This window comes from Schistocerca serialis, chromosome 3 (genome assembly GCF_023864345.2).
Source record: "Schistocerca serialis cubense isolate TAMUIC-IGC-003099 chromosome 3, iqSchSeri2.2, whole genome shotgun sequence".
Taxonomy (NCBI): Eukaryota; Metazoa; Arthropoda; class Insecta; order Orthoptera; family Acrididae; genus Schistocerca; species Schistocerca serialis.
In genome coordinates this window covers 364,257,855-364,276,300 of record NC_064640.1, presented here as the reverse complement: position 1 = coordinate 364,276,300, position 18,446 = coordinate 364,257,855, and the positions used below count along the sequence as shown (strand labels likewise).

Here is an 18,446-nt window from a genome sequence, read left to right as displayed (position 1 = left end):
AGGCCCTGGGAATAGGCAACATTCCATTAGAACTACTGACGGCCTTGGGAGAGATAGTCATGACAAAACTCTACCATCTGCTGAGCAAGATGTATGAGACAGGCGAAATACCCTCAGACTTCAGGAAGAATATAATAATTCCAATCCCAAAGAAAGCAGGTGTTGACAGATGTGAAAATTACCGAACTATCGGTTTAATAAGTCACAGCTGCAAAATACTAACACGAATTCTTTACAGATGAATGGAAAAACTGGTACAAGCCAACCTCAGGGAAGATCAGTTTGGATTCCATAGAAATGTTGGAGCACGTGAGGCAATACTGACCTTACGACTTATCTTAGAAGAAAGATTAAGGAAAGGCAAACCTACGTTTCTAGCATTTGTAGACTTAGAGAAAGCTTTTGAAAATGTTGACTGGAATACTCTCTTTCAAATTCTAAAGGTGGCAGGGATTAAATACAGGGAACGCAAGGCTATTTACAATTTGTACAGAAACCAGATGGCGGTAATAAGAGTCGAGGGGCATGAAAGGGAAGCAGTGGTTGGGAAGGGAGTGAGAGAGGGTTGTAGCTTCTCCCCAATGTTATTCAATCTGTATATTGAGCAAGTAATAGAGCAAACAAAAGAAAAATTCGAATTAGGTATTAAAATCCATGGAGAAGAAATAAAAACTTTGAGTTTCGCCGATGACATTGTAACTCTGTCAGAGACAGCAAAGGACTTGGAAGAGCAGTTGAACGGAATGGACAGTGTCTTGAAAGGAGGATATAAGATGAACATCAACAAAAGCAAAATGAGGATAATGTAGTGTAGTCGAATTAAGTCTGGTGATGCTGAGGGAATTAGATTAGGAAATGAGACACTTGAAGTAGTAAAGGAGTTTTGCTATTTGGGGAGCAAAATAACTGATGATGGTCGAAGTAGAGAGGATATAAAATGTAGACTGGCAATGGCAAGGAAAGCATTTCTGAAGAAGAGACTGTATATTGAGCAAGCAGTAAAGGAAACAAAAGAAAAATTCGGAGTAGGTACTAAAATCCATGGAGAAGAAATAAAAACTTTGAGGTTCGCCGATGACATTGTAATTCTGTCAGAGACAGCAAAGGACTTGGAAGAGCAGTTGAACGGAATGGACAGTGTCTTGAAAGGAGGATATAAGATGAACATCAACAAAAGCAAAATGAGGATAATGTAGTGTAGTCGAATTAAGTCTGGTGATGCTGAGGGAATTAGATTAGGAAATGAGACACTTAAAGTAGTAAAGGAGTTTTGCTATTTGGGAAGCAAAATAACTGATGATGCTCGAAGTAGAGAAGATATAAAATGTAGACTGGCAGTGGCAAGGAAAGCGTTTCTGAAGAAGAGAAATTTGTTAACATCGAGTATAGATTTAAGTGTCAGGAAGTAGTTTCTGAAAGTATTTGTATGGAGAGTAGCCATGTATGGAAGTGAAACATGGACGATAAATAGTTTGGACAAGAAGAGAATAGAAGCTTTCGAAATGTGGTGCTACAGAAGAATGCTGAAGATTAGATGGGTAGATCACATAACTAATGAGGAGGTATTGAATAGAATTGGGGAGAAGAGGAGTTTGTGGCACAACTTGACAAGAAGAAGGGACCGGTTGGTAGAACATGTTCTGAGGCATCAAGGGATCACAAATTTAGCATTGGAGGGTAGCTTGGAGGGTAAAATCGTAGAGGGAGACCAATAGATGAATACACTAAGCAGATTCAGAAGGATGTAGGTTGCAGTAAGTACTGGGATATGAAGAAGCTTGCACAGGATAGAGTAGCATGGAGAGCTGCATCAATCCAGTCTGAGGAGTGCAGACCACAACAATAACAACGCTATACGGATGCATCTAACCTCAAAACTAGTGCAAGTAGTTTCGCCAAAGCTGGAAAGAGCCAAAAGTGCTTATTTCCACCAACGACTTGCCCAACACACGCCGCGCATTTGCAGTGGCCTGTCCGCAGCTCGTGGTCGTGCGGTAGCGTTCTCACTTCCCACGCCCAGGTTTCCGGGTTCGATTCCGGGCGGGGTCAGGGATTTTCTCTACCTCGTGATGACTGGGTGTTGTGTGATGTCCTTAGGTTAGTTAGGTTTAAGTAGTTCTAAGTTCTAGGGGACTGATGACCATAGATGTTAAGTCCCATAGTGCTCAGAGCCATTTGCAGTGGCCGGGTAGCGCAGGTGCATGCAACCTAGAGTCGTCGTGTAAACTAGGCTTAACTGTCACTGCCATCGGGTGCTTCTCTGCTAATACTGACTTCACTGTGGATGGCAATTATAGTATTTTCCCTTTTTGGTGTATATTTCCTGTATGCATGGTATATCTATCCTATTCTTCAGATATCTTAAGATCTCTGTCATCATCATCTCACGGCATTACATTTTCCGACTTTTATCTCTGGGTTTTTGTTATCCATTGCGGGGAAATACTCTACTGGCCATTAAAATTGCTACACCAAGAAGAAATGCAGATGATAAATGGGTATTCATTGCACAAATATATTATACTAGAACTGACATGTTATTACATTTTCACGCAATTTGGGTGCATAGATCCTGAGAAATCAGTACCCAGAACAACCACCTCTGGCCGTAATAACAGCCTTGAAACGCCTGGGCATTGAGTCAAACAGAGGTTGGATGGCGTGTACAGATACAGCTGCCCATGCAGCTTCAACACGATACCACAGTTCATCAAGAGTCGTGATGGGCATATTGTGACGAGCCAGTTGCTCGGCCACCATTGACCAGACGTTTTCAATTGGTGAGAGATCTGGAGAATGTGGTGGCCAGGGCAGCAGTCGAACATTTTCTGTAACCATAAAGGACCGTACAGGACCTGCAACATGCGGTCGTGTATTATCCTGCTGAAATGTAGGGTTTCGCAGCGATCGAATGAAGGGTAGAGCCAAGGGTCGTAACACATCTGAAATGTAACGTTCACTGTTCAAAGTGCCGTCAATGGGAACAAGAGGTGACCGAGACGCGTAACCAATGGCACCCCATACCATCACGCCGGGTGATATGCCAGTATGGCGATGACGAATACACGCTTCCAATGTGCGTTCACCGCGATGTCTCCAAACACGGATGCGACCATCATGATGCTGTAAACAGAACCTGGATTCATCCGAAAAAATGACGTTTTGCCATTCGTGCACCCAGGTTCGTCGTTGAGTACACCATCGCAGGCCCTCCTGTCTGTGACGCAGCATCAAGGGTAACCACAGCCATGGTCTCCGAGCTGAAAGTCTATGCTGCTGCAAACGTCGTCGAACTGTTCGTGCAGATGGTTGTTGTCTTGCAAACGTCCCCATCTGTTGACTCAGGGATCGAGACGTGGCTGCACGATCTGTTACAGCCGTATTACCCTCCTGAACCCACCGATTCCATATTCTGCTAACAGTCATTGGATCTTGACCAACGCAAGCAGCAGTGTCGCGCTACGATAAACCGCAATCGCGATAGGCTACAGTCCGACCTTTATCAAAGTCTGAAACATGATGGTACGCATTTCTCCTCCTTACACGAGGCATCACAACAACATTTCACCAGGCAACGCCGGTCATCTGCTGTTTGTGTATGAGAAATCGGTTGGAAACTTTCCTCATGTCAGTACGTTGTAGGTGTCGCCACCGCCGCCAACCTTGTGTGAGTGCTCTGAAAAGCTAATCATTTGCATATCACTGCATCTTCTTCCTGTCGGTTAAATTTCGCGTCTGTAGCATGTCATCTTCGTTGTGTAGCAATTTTAATGGCCAGTAGTGTAGCTTGAATGTGACATCTCGGTAAAGGCTGGGCACGTTCAAAAGCTGTTCTCCCGTGGTATCTTTAACACATCACGGTACACCTGTCCCAAATCCAATGTCTCTTGTCTTCGTGTGAAAATTTGCCGCAGTACACCACAGATATCCCTCTTTGGTAGTAAGACTACTTACTCGTAGGACGATTCTATCAGCTTCTTCTGGAGTACAATAGGTAACTGTGTGGTCTTTTGGATATGCATCTTTGAAGTGGGGTAGGGTGGAATGTTGTGCAGGTGGGACATGAGCAGTTCACATTGAAGTAGCGCTGTCAGGGAGATACGGTGTGGTCGTGCTACGCTTTCTTCACCAGACGAAGATATTGATTCACTGGATCTTTTGTAACTCTTAAATGTTGAGCAACGAGGAAGATATAGGGGACATCCATTATGGTTGCAAAAGGGAAGAAATGTGGCATATTCGACGTAATGAAAGCACTGAACATGTATCCCGAACGTTTCAAGTAATTTTACAGAATGTCTCAGAAGTGTTTCTATGCTGCGTTAGACATAGTGAAGGGCGGGCAGTATTCAGACAAAAGCAACGAAACTGGAATGTATTGATTCCTATTTTTCGTATAATTGTCATTTGAACATAAGCCTAAATATTGCAGATATTGCGAGAGATTTTCAAAATATTAGGACGCTTTTCCATTTGATGATCCATAAATATTTTACTTTTGTAGACCAGAAATTCCTCCTTACAGGGCATAGTTTTCTACCATGTGACAGATATTTTGCCCCTATACAGAGGAAAAAAATATCCTTTCACCCAGATAACTGGATTCCAGTTATTGCTAACGCCTAGGACAATGGATTCTTTCTGAGCAAGATGACTCGAGAGGATTTCAGGGATCTTGGGCCACTAGACCAAGTGTTGCACAGAGGCTCATTCAAAACATCTGAATATGTGGAAGGAAAAGCCATAACATTCAGCAACCGTGGATTTGTCAAAGCATTGCAAAGACGCAAACATAACTAGGGCAATAAATCTGCCGCTAGATAATATTAAAGTTTTCTCTGCCTTGTGTGATAAAATCATGCCAGTAAAAAGTACTAAGCAGAAAGCCTTACTTGATAAGCGACAGTGTATTCCAGCTGAAAAACAGAATTTCTATGAGCAATTACCAAGTGAATAGTGGATTTGCACGTCAGACCGGCAAAACCCACTGAAGAGTACAGAAAATGTGATGCTGACTGTACATGTTTCATGTAATTACAACAGGAATTGTGTTAATTATTTCCATATCTTCTGCTGCTCCTTGTACAGATTTGTATTGCAATAAACATTATGTGTTTCGATCTGTATTATTGTATGTCTGCATCAAGAATGCCCAAATCGGTAAGCATAAAATAGATAAGAACAAAACATCCAGAACAAAGTATAATTTAGTTACCTCAGTAACAAAATACCATTTCACAGTCATTGCTCGCTCGAACATACGCCATTTGTTCGACAATGTGTAAACAAAAACATTTATGCAATGGTTCGGAAATGGAAAACTGTTGGCGTAGAAAAGAAAGATTGATGTGCACGGTATGTAGCTAACTCTGCTGCTGGATATGCGATTGTCTATTTCTAGTTTTAAAATGAAAATAAGTCTTAACGCAATGTTAACTTAAAATGTGACTGTAACCGACTTCATAAACCGTGTATGAGAGACACGAGCAACAAATTCACTTCCCCCCAGGGGGTCCACAAGTCTTTAGTGGATACGTGCCTGGTGAGCACGGGACCCTGAGCTAGTGCAGCTCTCTTTCCTTTCTGGGCTGCTTACCTTCCCTTTCCACATCCTGCCCTGTCCACGATCCTCCCTCCCCCCTCCCCCGGCCGCTTCCCTTCCCCTTCTCCCTCTCTTTCGGAGTATGTTTTGTGCCTGCGTCCGGAGATGGACACTTTTGAATGTAAGACTTGGTTTCTCTTCTTTTATCTGTATACTGAAAAGCCTCTGTCCTTACTTTGTCCCTCTCCTTTCCTTAATTCTTCTCTTTACCTTCTTCTCCACTGTAGCGTTTGTAATTCTTCTCTTCTTTCATTTTCTTTGTTCCTCCCTTTCTCTTTCTTTCCTCCCTGAGCACGTCTGAAGGTCAACCTGCACGTTCCAACGCATAGCTGGTGACAGGATAACGTGTAATTCCATGCCCCGGGTAGACATGTAGGACACGTATATACTCTTGGTAAAGGCCAGGCCCAGGGAGGGGTAATTACCTGTGCTGTTACCTTCCGAACGTGCCGAATTGTCCCTCAGTTCGTTTCTCAGGCGGTGTGACCTGAGGTGTGGACTATCAGCTAAGGCGGGAATGCCCTCAGAGAGGGCCCCACTAGGAAGGAGCGCGCCATCGGAGACGCCGGTAATCGTGGGGGATATTTCCAGAATGGTTTCTTCTACTTCTACAACTTCTGCCCACAAGAGAAAGATAGATGAGTCTCAGCCACGGACAATTCTTCCATCAGTGCCAAAGTTCCTAGTTGCTTCTCAGTTTGACGAAGGCCAAGATTTCTCCACTGTTAACCCTTTCATTATTCAGAAAGGTGTCAATGCAATTGCAGGTTCTGTAAAGTCTTGTTCCTGGTTAAGAAATGGTACCTTGTTGTTAGAAACAGACAGTGGGTGCCCTCCAGGCACATAAATTGCTTCGAACTACAGTGCTACACACCTTCCCTGTCCAGGTGGAAGCACACTGTACTTTAAATTCATCATGTGGGATGTTTTACAAAAGATCAATTGATGGCTTATCCAATGAGGACATTCAAAATTACATTGAGTCATGGAAAGAGTTGAAAAGGAATTGGTACCGATCTGCACTCTCTTCTTGATGTTTGACAGAGTTCAATTTGCATCGAACATTAAAGTGGGGTATTAGATAATTTCAGTTTGCCCTTACATCCCAAACCCTACGCATTGCTATCAGTGTCAGAGGTTTAATCACACCAGCCAGTCATGTTCCAATACGGCCAAATGTGTTACCTGTGGCAGAGATGCCCATGAGTGTGATTGTCCACCCCCATCCCCTCGTTGCGTCAACTCTATGGGCGACCACGATGCTTCCTCTAGAGATTGCCCAACGTTTAAAGATGAACGAATTATTCAAGAAACCCATGTGAGGGAAAAGGTGTCTACCTTATTCGTCAGTAGAAAGCCCACTGTGCATGCAGAGGGTAAATATAGCACATTCCTCGCCTCTCCTCGACCTAATAAGGAGATAGCCACAAAGACTTGCAATCTCACCTTTAGCGCCATGGTCGTTCAACCGGCCAGCCCAAAGATTGTCCGTTCAACCTCCCCACTATCATCGGCTCACTCTAAGGCTCAACCTTCATTGGCTCCAGCTAACTCATGGGCCCCAAAATCGGATGCCCGGACTTCTAAATAAGAGCCTTCTCATGAAGATTTTTTTACATACCCAGACCTCACAACCATCGACTCCTCCCCCATCTCAATGTCCTGCTTCCAAGAAGGCTCATAAGAATCAAAGTTCCTCTCCTTCTCCACTATGGCGTGTCTCTTCTACAGCGCCACCCAGTGGTACCCACCTTCAGCTGTCTTCCATGTTGCCGAGTTGCACCGCTGGCAGCCGATCACTGGCGGCAGGAGCTGCCCCCAAACAACCTATCCTATATTCTGCCCCTGGCTGAATGTCGTTCCACACCATCAGCCGCCAGCTCTCAGCGGTCGTTGTGTTGACAGCAACTGTGGTGAAATGTTTCCCTTTTCTGTCCACCCTATGCCAATTATCCATTGGAATATCTGCGGAATTAGCTCCAATCGTGATGAATTGCCGATCCTCTTACGATCCTACTCCCCGGTCATCTTCTGTCTTCAGGAAACAAAGCTACATCCCCATAATTGCTTTCTCTTCCCTCATTTCCAATCAGTCCAGTTTGATCTCCCTGATATTGATAGTGCTCCGGCACATGGGGGACTTTTGATTCTTCTCCATGATACCTTCCATTACCACCCAATCCGCTTACACAGTTCCTTCCAAGCTGTTGCTGTACGCCTTTCCCTTTCTAGATACACCTTCTCTCTTTTTACCGTATACATTCCATCGTTCACACTAATGGCAAGAGCCAATCTCCTTGACCTCCTTGGTCAGCTCCCACCCCCCTAATTGCTGGTTGGGGACTTCAGCGCCCACCACCCGCTTTGGGGATCTCCGCATCCTTGTTTGACAGGCTCCCTATTGACTAACTTCTTCCACCAAGCGGATCTTGATTGCCTCAACACTGGAGAACCTATTTTTTTGTCTGCCTCCATGTCAACCTACTCTCATTTGGACCTCTTGGTCAATACTGTTCATCTAGCTCGGTGCTCTGAATGATTTGCTCTTGCTGATACACACTCAAGTGACTATTTTCCCTGTGTCCTTCGATTAAAGCCACAACTGCCATTTATGCACCCAAGACGCTGGCATTTTTCCCAAGCCGATTGGGCACTTTTCTCCTCTCTAGCAACATTTTGTGACGATCAGGTCACTCGTGTTACAGAAGTTATTCTTACAGCCATGGAATGTTCAATACCTGGTACCTCCCCTTTGTCCTGGTGCCCCCCTGTTCCTTGTTGGAACGAGGTGTGCCATGATGCAATACATCAGTGGAGACGTGCTCTTCACGTTTTCCGCCATCATCCTACATTGCCCAATTGTATCCGCTTTAAGCAGTTATGCGCGCGATGCCGTTGCATCATACGTGATAGCAAGAAGGCAAGCTGGGACTTCTTTACCAGCTCCTTTAACACCTTCACACCCTTAGACTGCCGTCTAATTCGACGGTTCTGCGGCATGTCTTGTTTCTCCCCGATATCTGCGCTAACTGTCATGCAAGATACCCTAGGGGACCCAGTCGCAATTTCTGACTCATTGGGTCAACGCTTTGCTGAGATTTCGAGCTCTTCGAATTACCCACCAGCCTTTCTCCAGAAGAAACAAGCAGCATAAGTGCGACCTCCTGCTTTCTCCTCTCAAAATCGCGAAAGCTATAATACTGTTTTTTCTATGTGAGAACTCAAACACGCACTCTCTTCCTCTCGCTCTCTCGCCCCAGGACCAGATGGCATCCATGTCCAGATGTTGCTGCATTTATCATACCATAGTCTGCGTTACCTCCTTCGCCTTAATAATAGAATTTGGACCGACAGTACCTGTCCCAGAAGATGGCGGGAAGCTATCATCTTCCTGTTCTGAAACCTGGAGAGGTCAAACATCCCCCCTCTAGCTATCGCCCAATGTCTCTCATGAGTAGTGTATGTAAGGTTTTGGAGCATATGGCAAATTGCCATTTAGGCTGGTGGCTGGAGTTCCGAAACTTTTTAACACCTGCCCAATGCGGTTTCCGAAAGCATTGTTCCACAGTTGACCATCTTGTTGCTCTCTCCACTTATATCATGATCAACTTCCTCAGGAAACGCTAAACAGTAACTATATTTTTTGATCTGGAGAGGGCACACTGTTCTCTTGGGACTTTCGAGGACAGCTACCCATTTTCATCCATGTATTTATAACAGAGCGCACATTTAAAGTACGGGTGAACACTACTCCCTCCTTTACTTTCTCCCAAAAAATGGGATGCCCCAGAGCTCCGTGCTCAGTATTGTACTGTTTGCCATCGCCATCACTCCAATTATGGATTGTCTCCTTCCTGATGTCTCGGGCTCCATTTTTGTCAACAATTTTACAATCTAATATGGCTCTCAACGGACCAGCCTTCTTGAACGACGTCTTCAAGGATGTCTCGATCGTCTCCACTCATGGAGCATCGAAACCGGCTTCCGATTTTCTCCTAGTAAGACAATCTGTGTAAAATTTTGGCGTTGTAACGAGTTTTATCCGCCTTCCCTACATCTAGGCCCTTTTGACCTTCTGTTCGCAGACGTCGCCTAATATTTGGCACTTATGTTTGACAGAAAACTGTGCTGATCTTCCCATGTTTCATACCTTTCGGCTTGCAACACCCTCCGTGTTCTGAGTCGTACCTCCTGGGGAGCAGACCGAGTAGTCCTCCTCTGCCTATATCACGCCTAAGTGCCCTCGAAATTGGACTATGGAAGCATAGTTTACTCCTCTGCAAGGCAGTCTATTCTTCGGCGTCTCGACTCTGTCCACCACTGTGGATTGTGTTTAGCGTCTGGAGCTTTTTACACGAGCCCCGTGGAGAGCCTTTACGCTGAGACTGCTGAACCTCCACTGTCCAATTGGCGAGCTGTCCTTCTGAGTCATTATGCTAGTCATCTGTCTTCCATGCCTGCTCTTCCAACCCATGCCTTTTTTTTCCACGCCTCCTTGGATTTAGGGTATGCAGGCCGCCCTTCCTCTCTATTACCACCGGTAATCCGCTTCTGTCAACTGCTACATTCACTTTCCTTCCGATTTCCTAAAACTTTCTTGACAAATGGGGGTACAGCGCCACCTTGGCTTCGCCAATGGACATGCATTCTCTGTGACCTTCGGCAGTTTCCCAAGGATAGTACCCCCTCTCCCCCCCCCCCCCCCCCGCCCCCATAGTTTATTTATCGTCAGGCATTTGTTGCTCTATGCGCACAAATGGAGGATGCCACATTTATTTACACTGACGGCTCAAACACCATCTTTGGTGTTGGGAGCGCCTACACTGTTGGCGACACCCCTATTAGATTTCGGCTTCCCAACCAGTGTTTGGTTTTTACTGCGGAGCTTTACTCTGTTCTCCAGCTTGTCCAATACATCCGTCGCCATAAGCGGATGCAGTATATTATATGCTCAGATTCGCTCAGCTATCTTCTCAACCTCCACGCTCGTTATCCCGTCCACCCTCTGGTCCACCGGATTCAGGACTGCCTCCGCATGCTCCACTTGGCGGCATCTCTGTGGCATTCCTCTGGATTCCAGGGCATGTTGGTATCCGCGGAAACGAGGAAGCCGATATAGCGGCGAAGGATGCAGTCTCTCTTCCTCGGCCCGCTGTTCGCATGGACCCCTTTGCCAATCTACAGAGCGTTTTATGTCGTCGTGTTGCTCTTTTATAGCACACACATTGGTCTGCACTTCCCGATAATAAATTATGGGACATAAAACCTCTTCCCTGTGCTTGGAGCTCTTCCTCCCGGCCTCGTCGCCGGGAGGACGTAATTTAACTAGACTCCGGATTGGACACTGTCTTTTTAGCCATCGACATCTTTTAGGTGGCGATCCTCCCCCGCGTTGTCCTCTCCCCCGCGTTGTCCTCTCTTTTACTTCAGTGCCCCTATTTTAATTCGCTACACGCCCGTTTACAGCTGTCGCCTGATATATCTTCCCTTTTAGCAGATGACACGCGCTCAGCCGATCGCGTCCTTGCTTATATCAGTGTTCGTGAGATGACATCGGTCATTTGAAGCTCTTTTCGGGGAAAACAAGCCCCCTTCAGTAGCACTTTTCTAAGATTTCCTTCCGTTTTCAGTTTCTCTCCTTCTTGAATTTATCTCCCATTGCTGCTGATTTAAATTTCGGTTTTTTACCCTTCACTAAGCCACAGAATGGGCGCTTACGACTGTAGCAGCTTTGCGCCCTAAAACAAAAAAACAAAAAAAATTCGCATAGAGTGCGGCCATAACGTAGTGTGCGGCGCGTCGTAACTCGCTGTGGACAATCCTCAAAATACATCACTTATTTACTTGCTTCTTGGTAGAGGTACTGCTCTCCTTCCACCGTTAAAAACAATTACGTTATGTTAGTTATATTTCGTACGCAGCACTCTATGGCATAAAATCCACCAAACGTAAACTGGCCAACAATAACATCTTCACTGCAAATTTTTCAAAACATACTCGGTGGGTCATACGGGGTGAACATTGATAAAACAGACAAACTGCAGGGATGGATTCTTGTCTGAAAATAGAGGAAAAAAGTTTCTATGAACATGTGTCCGGAAATGGACGTTGTGCGTGCAACGACGACAGATCGTCCCTGAACACAGTACGGAGCTGCTTCGTATCCACGTCACAACAGATGTTCGAAGTGGCCTCCATGGGATTACAGACGATTGTCACAGTTGTCACGCAGGATACACACAATCGCACTTTGGCTTGCCTTACACCGTATTGGTGGGTCACTTGCCTAGAGCTTGTACTAGGGTTCAAACTGAGCGAGGTGGCGCAGTGGTTAGACACTGGACTCGCATTCGGGAGGCCGATGTTTCAATACCGCGTCCAGCCATCCTGATTTAGGTTTTCCGTGATTTCCCTAAATCGCTCCAGGCAAATGTCGGGATGGTTCCTTTGAAAGGGCACGGCCGACTTCCTTCCCCGTCCTTCCCTAATCCGATGAGACCGATGACCTCGCTGTCTGGTCTCCTTCCTCAGAAACAACAACAACAACTAGGGTTCGTCCCAATATCGTGTAGAGCCCGGTCCTCCCAATCTGGTGTACGCACAGTTCGCCGCTATACTGCGCGTCCGTCTGTCTGAAAAGCCCCAAAACGGGCTTGAAATGTTGTGTTATATGGTTGGTGTGTGTGAGGGTGCTTGTTTTTGTATAACCGTGCTGTATCACGACCGTTTCCATCTGCTTGGTCGTACACAAACGCCATCTCGGGTTGTTCGCGACGTGAAAACCGGATCATTCCGCTGCTTACAGTACGCTGCGTCAATCACATCCTGCATCACACAAGGAACACACGGCACGTAGTCAGCGGAACTGTCATTCGTCGCCGGCCGGAGTACCCATGCGGTTCTAGGCGCTACAGCCTGGAACCGAGCGACCGCTACGGTCGCAGATTCGATTCCTGCCTCGGGCATGGATGTGTGTGATGTCCTTAGGTTAGTTAGGTTTAATTAGTTCTAAGTTCTAGGCGACTGATGACCGCAGAAGTTAAGTCGCATAGTGCTCAGAGCCATTTGTCATTCGTCAGCGCCATTACGGTGGCAACGATATATTTCCACACATACGTTCATAGGCCTTTTTCCTCCGTTTCCAGTCATCAATCCATCCCTGCAGTTTGTGTGTTTTATTAACTTTCACTTTGTATATTTGTGAAGTATCACAGTAACTATAGACAATAATGAAAATAAAACCTGTTCAGTATACTGTCATGTCAGAGCACAAGATGCGGAAAAATCCGTTTTTTAAAACAGTTTTCTCAAAATCGAATGGAAAGGTCTACATAGCAGAGAACACGTGCGAACCCCAAAACAGTGGTTTTTCTTTTTTAGGAGAAAATTGAAAGTTTTGCTGAGAAACTAACTACATAGATGGATAGCTTTGCTTCATCTACATAAAACTATGAGTTGACTTTAGGTTAATGAAAACAGCGGTGCACCAGCTAAACGTCTCCGACTTGCTTCCAGATTCGTGCATCGAGCCTGTGCTGCCCACCTGGAACCAGGCGAACCTCTGCTCGTGCTGCCCGTCAACCGATCGAACAGCACCGTGAAATCTCTGTGGCCCGTTTGCAAGCGGTTTTTTATTTCGCACAGTATTTACCCACACAGTACTACATCTCCGGTATTACATTAAAATAACTGATGACTTTAATACTAGAAACAATATGGTTACTTAAATATCCATCGTTGCTCGTAATTGTAAAGTCGCCGACCGGAGTGGCCGTGCGGTTCTAGGCGCTACAGTCTGGAGCCGAGCGACCGGTACGGTCGCAGGTTCGAATCCTGCCTCGGGCATGGATGCGTGTGATGTCCTTAGGTCAGTTAGGTTTAATTAGTTCTAAGTTCTAGGCGACTGATGACCTCAGAAGTTAAGTCGCATAGTGCTCAGAGCCATTTGAACCATTTTTTCGTAAAGTCAACTTATTGTCACGTGCATGTTAAAAAGAACTCTGTACTTTAATTTTATTAAAGGTCACCTTACTAATTATCAAATTTTTGTAATACTAGGTGAGGAAATGTCAAGTATCTAAAAGTTTTTATTGACATACACAGAAGTTGGATGGTTACACCTCCCCTGGCAAGACTGTTCTCATTTCGTATGAAGTTTATCTTTTCTCACCAGGTACACCTTTCTCAAGGCAAAGTCTGGTTTCAGACTGTGAATTATTTGACAGACACTTCGTTAAAAACTACAGTTTGAATTTATTACTTCAGGGACCAAACACAAACTTGTATAATCTGCAAAACCATATCGAATCGATCATTATAAACCTTACGTATGGGAAATCTGTTTAAATTCCAATCAAATTGTGTGCTTCGATGCCCTTCACTATTTTCTAGTACAAATTTGTCTTACTTCGGACGAAAATGTCAAGAACATAATCAAGGAATATTTGAAGGGATTTTGAAAAGCTTTCAAAGGCTACTTCCATACTCTGTCTAGTAAAAACAATTGCATTTGCAATCGCTTGGAAGAGACAATAATTTTGGAATCCGTACGAAGTGTGAATTGAAACAAGCATCTACTCGAAACTTCAAGTGACTAAGTTACAGAAAATAAATCTTGGTCACTGATAAATTTCTGGTTAAGCATAAAGGGGGCGTTTCCAGTGCTGTCAAATAAAACAGTGACACATTTATAGTCTGGGAGACGAGTCTTTGGTATTGACAGCTCGGTAGCGTCTTTCCGTTGCCTAGCGACCGCAGGCAGACAGCCAATGACGGCCTGACTTTGAGCGGGTAGCAAGGGCCACCTTGCCTCTCTGAAACCCGGTCGCGCGCGCTTAAGAAACTTACCAGTGTCTCGCGTGCAGGCGGTGCGGTCGTTCGTTGTTTGTCTGAAGTTGAATTCGCAGTTTATTTCGTTTTTGTTGATTTTAGTGTATCTTTGTTTATGTTTCATTGTAAACAAAGTCTAGTGCGGCGGGTAGTACCAGCCCAACACAAGAAGTGAAACGGAGGAAGAAAAGTGTGCTACACACCCAGGCCCGTGAATTCGTGTGCTCTGTGAGGGATTACTTTGAGAAAGAAAAGGACAAAGGTGGGCCCTTAATTCCTGTTGTTCAGGTTGTGAAGAGAACTGCAGCAGCATTGAAAATAAGTAAGAACACTGTTGTAAAGATAGGGAAAGAGCAGTATAGTGTAGATTGTGACGAGAGTGGCACAACAAAGCTGCACACACCAGGAAAGAAGCGACCGAGAAATAAGCAGGTGACAGCTTTGGACGATTTTCAGAAAGACGCTATTCGTCGTCATATATACAGCTATTATAAGAGAAGGGAACATCCCACTCTATCTAAATTACAGGTGTCGCTTCAGAAAGACGATCTTTTTAAAGGGAGCAAATTTTCATTGCGTACAGTGTTGAAAGACATAGGCTTCAGCTATTCACTGTTTAACGGACGCAAAATATTGATGGAAAGGACAGATGTAGTTGCATGGCGGTGCAGATTTCTGCGCAGGATCATGGGTGTGGAATTCGAAAGTATAGTGTGGTTAGATGAAACTTGGGTCAATGCCAGCCATTCTTTACGTAGAGGCTGGAATGATGGAACGCCCGAGGGGACAATGGCAGTGCCTGTTGGCAAAGGAGGGCATATTGTTGTCTTACATGCAGGAACATCGAAAGGTTTTGTGCCAAACTGCTTGAAAATGTTTCGGTCAAAAAAGACGGGAGATTACCATGAAGAAATGAACAGTGTAGTATTTCAAGAATGGTTCGAGACATCGCTTATGACGAATCTCACAAGTCCATCAGTGATTGTTATGGACAATGCGCCTTATCATTCCGTTGTTCACGATAAGGCACCAACCTTGGCAACAAAAAAAGACGATATCATTCAGTGGTTGAAACGGCGAAAAGTAGATTTCAGAGAAGATTTAAGGAAGGCGGAACTGCTCGAAATTGTGGCACAAAAGAAACCCCAATTTCCAACATATGTAATTGACGAGATTGCTAAAAGGCACGGGCATGAAATCGTTCGGCTTCCTCCATACCACTGTCACTTCAATGCAATTGAAGGAGTGTGGGCGCAGATAAAAAATTACATTGCTGCAAACAATAAAAAATTCACGATCTCTGAAGTGGAAACTCTCCTTCCAGCAGCTATCAATAAAGTGACAAGCGAGACGTGGGCTAAAATTGTAAACAGCACTGCAAGTGCCATCAGAGAGGCGGCGAAAACCGAAGGGGTTGTGGAAGAATGCATCGAAAATTTAATTATACATCTGGGAGAGAGCAGTGATAGTTCGAGTAGTGCTGAGGAAGACAATGTCAAATCAGATTCTGACAGTGATGTGAGTGGTGTTTTTCCATTACAGTAACTACAACGTATTCAGGAATGTAAGGAGGGAGTTTACTATCGATCTACAACCAGATCATCATATTGTGAGTACTTTCTTCAGATTATAACTCTTAATACACTGACCAATTATTCTGTAGCTTGTAGTAGAACAAATTAATAATGCTAATACTTAACAATGGAAACCAAAACTGCTAATGTTCAACAACTTGCGAAAATAGTTTTCATTTCAGTTGTGAAGTTTAACAAATAACTTTATTATGTTTCAGCATCTTAGATACTTGTACTAAATAGCTCTTATCAGTTTTCGAGTTAATATATTTCAAGCATCAACTTTAAATAAATTCACGCGTACCAATACGACTTGTATTTTGTCTCGCTTTTATTTCTGCTGCTATAGAATGCGTGTAGCAGACATGGCGCCGCGTGCTGTGAGCCACGTTCGGCAACAGCGCCGTCTGCCCGCCGGAACTGTCAGTACCAATCACTCGTCTCACGGACTATAGTACCTGTCTCGTCCACATATTTGAGCGAAAAGCCTATATAAAAAATAAATACAGAAACAAGCTTCTCCGCAAAAGTAATTTGAGACTGTCTTTAACTTCTGTGGTTCCATATTTCGAAGTTATGAAACACGCAAAGCAGGCGGATCCTTCTCACCAAATTCCAAGGAAGGTCCGAGCCAGTTAATTCCATAATGACTGCTTGTAGGTTAACAGGAAAGTGTAAAATACATTAATATTGCTACTAGACCAACCAACTGTGAAGTCTTCATCAGCCCTTTTAATGTAGTATAAGTGAAATGTAAAGCAATATAAACGCTTTAGCGCTATTAAACCATTTGCTTGGAATTCAGTTACTTCTACGTTACAGTAAGTATCTCTTTTCTTTTATAAAGCGGGCTTTCGCACATAGAATTTTGTGAAATGAGGTCACAGTTCGAAAAAGTTTGGGGACCACTACTCTTTGGTATTTGCAAGAATATCTACATATCACACTCGTACGAACAGTAAGCAAATTATTTGTTGGGTGCAAATATATTTGTTAAAATTAAAAGCAAACTGGAGAAAGAGTATGAATTTTGCTGAAAACTTTCTTGGTTCAAATGGCTCTGAGTACTATGGGACTTAACTTCTGAGGTCATCAGTCCCCTAGAACTTAGAACTACTTAAACCTAACTAACCTAAGGACATCACACACATCCATGCCCGAGGCAGGATTCGAACCTGCGACCGTAGCGGTCGCGCGGTTCCAGACTGTAGCGCCTAGAACCGCTCGGCCACCAAGGCCGGCGAAAACTTTCTTGCTTCAAGTAAATAAATATTCTGCATCTCCTAGCACTGTAACCACGTTCTGGATGAATTTATTCCTAAAACATGCAATTAAGACGTTAGATATTTTTGATGACGAAAATGCCAATGAATCTGAAATTTACTATGGTACTTCAGTGCACAATAAGCAAGTCGTTCACCTATTTCCTGAGACATTCCATTACGTTTATCCACAATGACAAGCCCAGCTCCACTAAATATCCTCTCGCTAGAGGCACCAGAGGCAAGTTTACATAGAACTTCTAGTGCCAGTCTGGGATAAGTTGGTACTCTTGACTTCGACCATCCAGAAGCGACTGTCCCTCATCCGGTTTTCTCATCGACAGATAATGGAAACTTCATCGACAATTATCTTCTCCTCCGTCCACGATGCAAAGACACTCTTTACACATTTTGGAGGCGTCGACGCTGTGGCTTCGTCCTCTGTATGACATTCTGCATGGAAAACAAATATGTTATATCACGTAGCTGCTAATAAATCTGGTGCATTGTTCACATGAATTTACGTTTTTTCACTGTTATACGATCAAACACTGAGGACGTCACGACAGATAAAATATCTACTTAGCAAAGCTACATAAGACAACGGCCTTGCCGCGGTGAATACACCGGTTCCCGTCAGACCACCGAAGTTAAGAGCTGTCGGGCGTGGCCAGCACTTGGATGGGTGACCACCTGGGCCGCCATGCGCCATTGCCATTTTTCGGGGTGCACTCAGCCTCGTAATGCCAATTGAGGAGCTACTCGACCGAGTAGTAGCGGCTCCGGTCACAGAAAACCATCATAACGACCGGGAGAGCGGTGTGCTATCCACATCCTCAGCTGATGTTGACACGGCGGTCAGATGGTCCCGATGGGCCACTTGTGGCCTGAAGACGGAGTGCGAATGCGGGCGGAAACCTATATAACATCGCATTTACCCTGCAGGAAATCTGGAACGTGCTGTGGCATAACTTCCTCTCTCTTAGTTATCGAGAGTTGCTTCAGATGACGTGCCTGTGGTACTAGAAATATCGCAAATAATGCACTGGCTTGTTTCAGTTTTTTCGGTTAATAGATTTCGAGTGCCTACTTTCAGCAGTGCTGTTTCCTGTAAATACCGTCTCTTTTCCAGTTATGGGTGTTTAAAACATTTAACCAAAATATAAATTTTATTTGTTT

At 44.6% G+C, this 18,446-nt stretch overlaps 1 pseudogene; it reads left to right on the top strand.

The window, feature by feature from the left end:
* Positions 1-17,866: 17,866 nt before the first annotated feature.
* LOC126472029 (5S ribosomal RNA) lies at positions 17,867-17,984 on the top strand (annotated as a pseudogene).
* Positions 17,985-18,446: the final 462 nt, after the last annotated feature.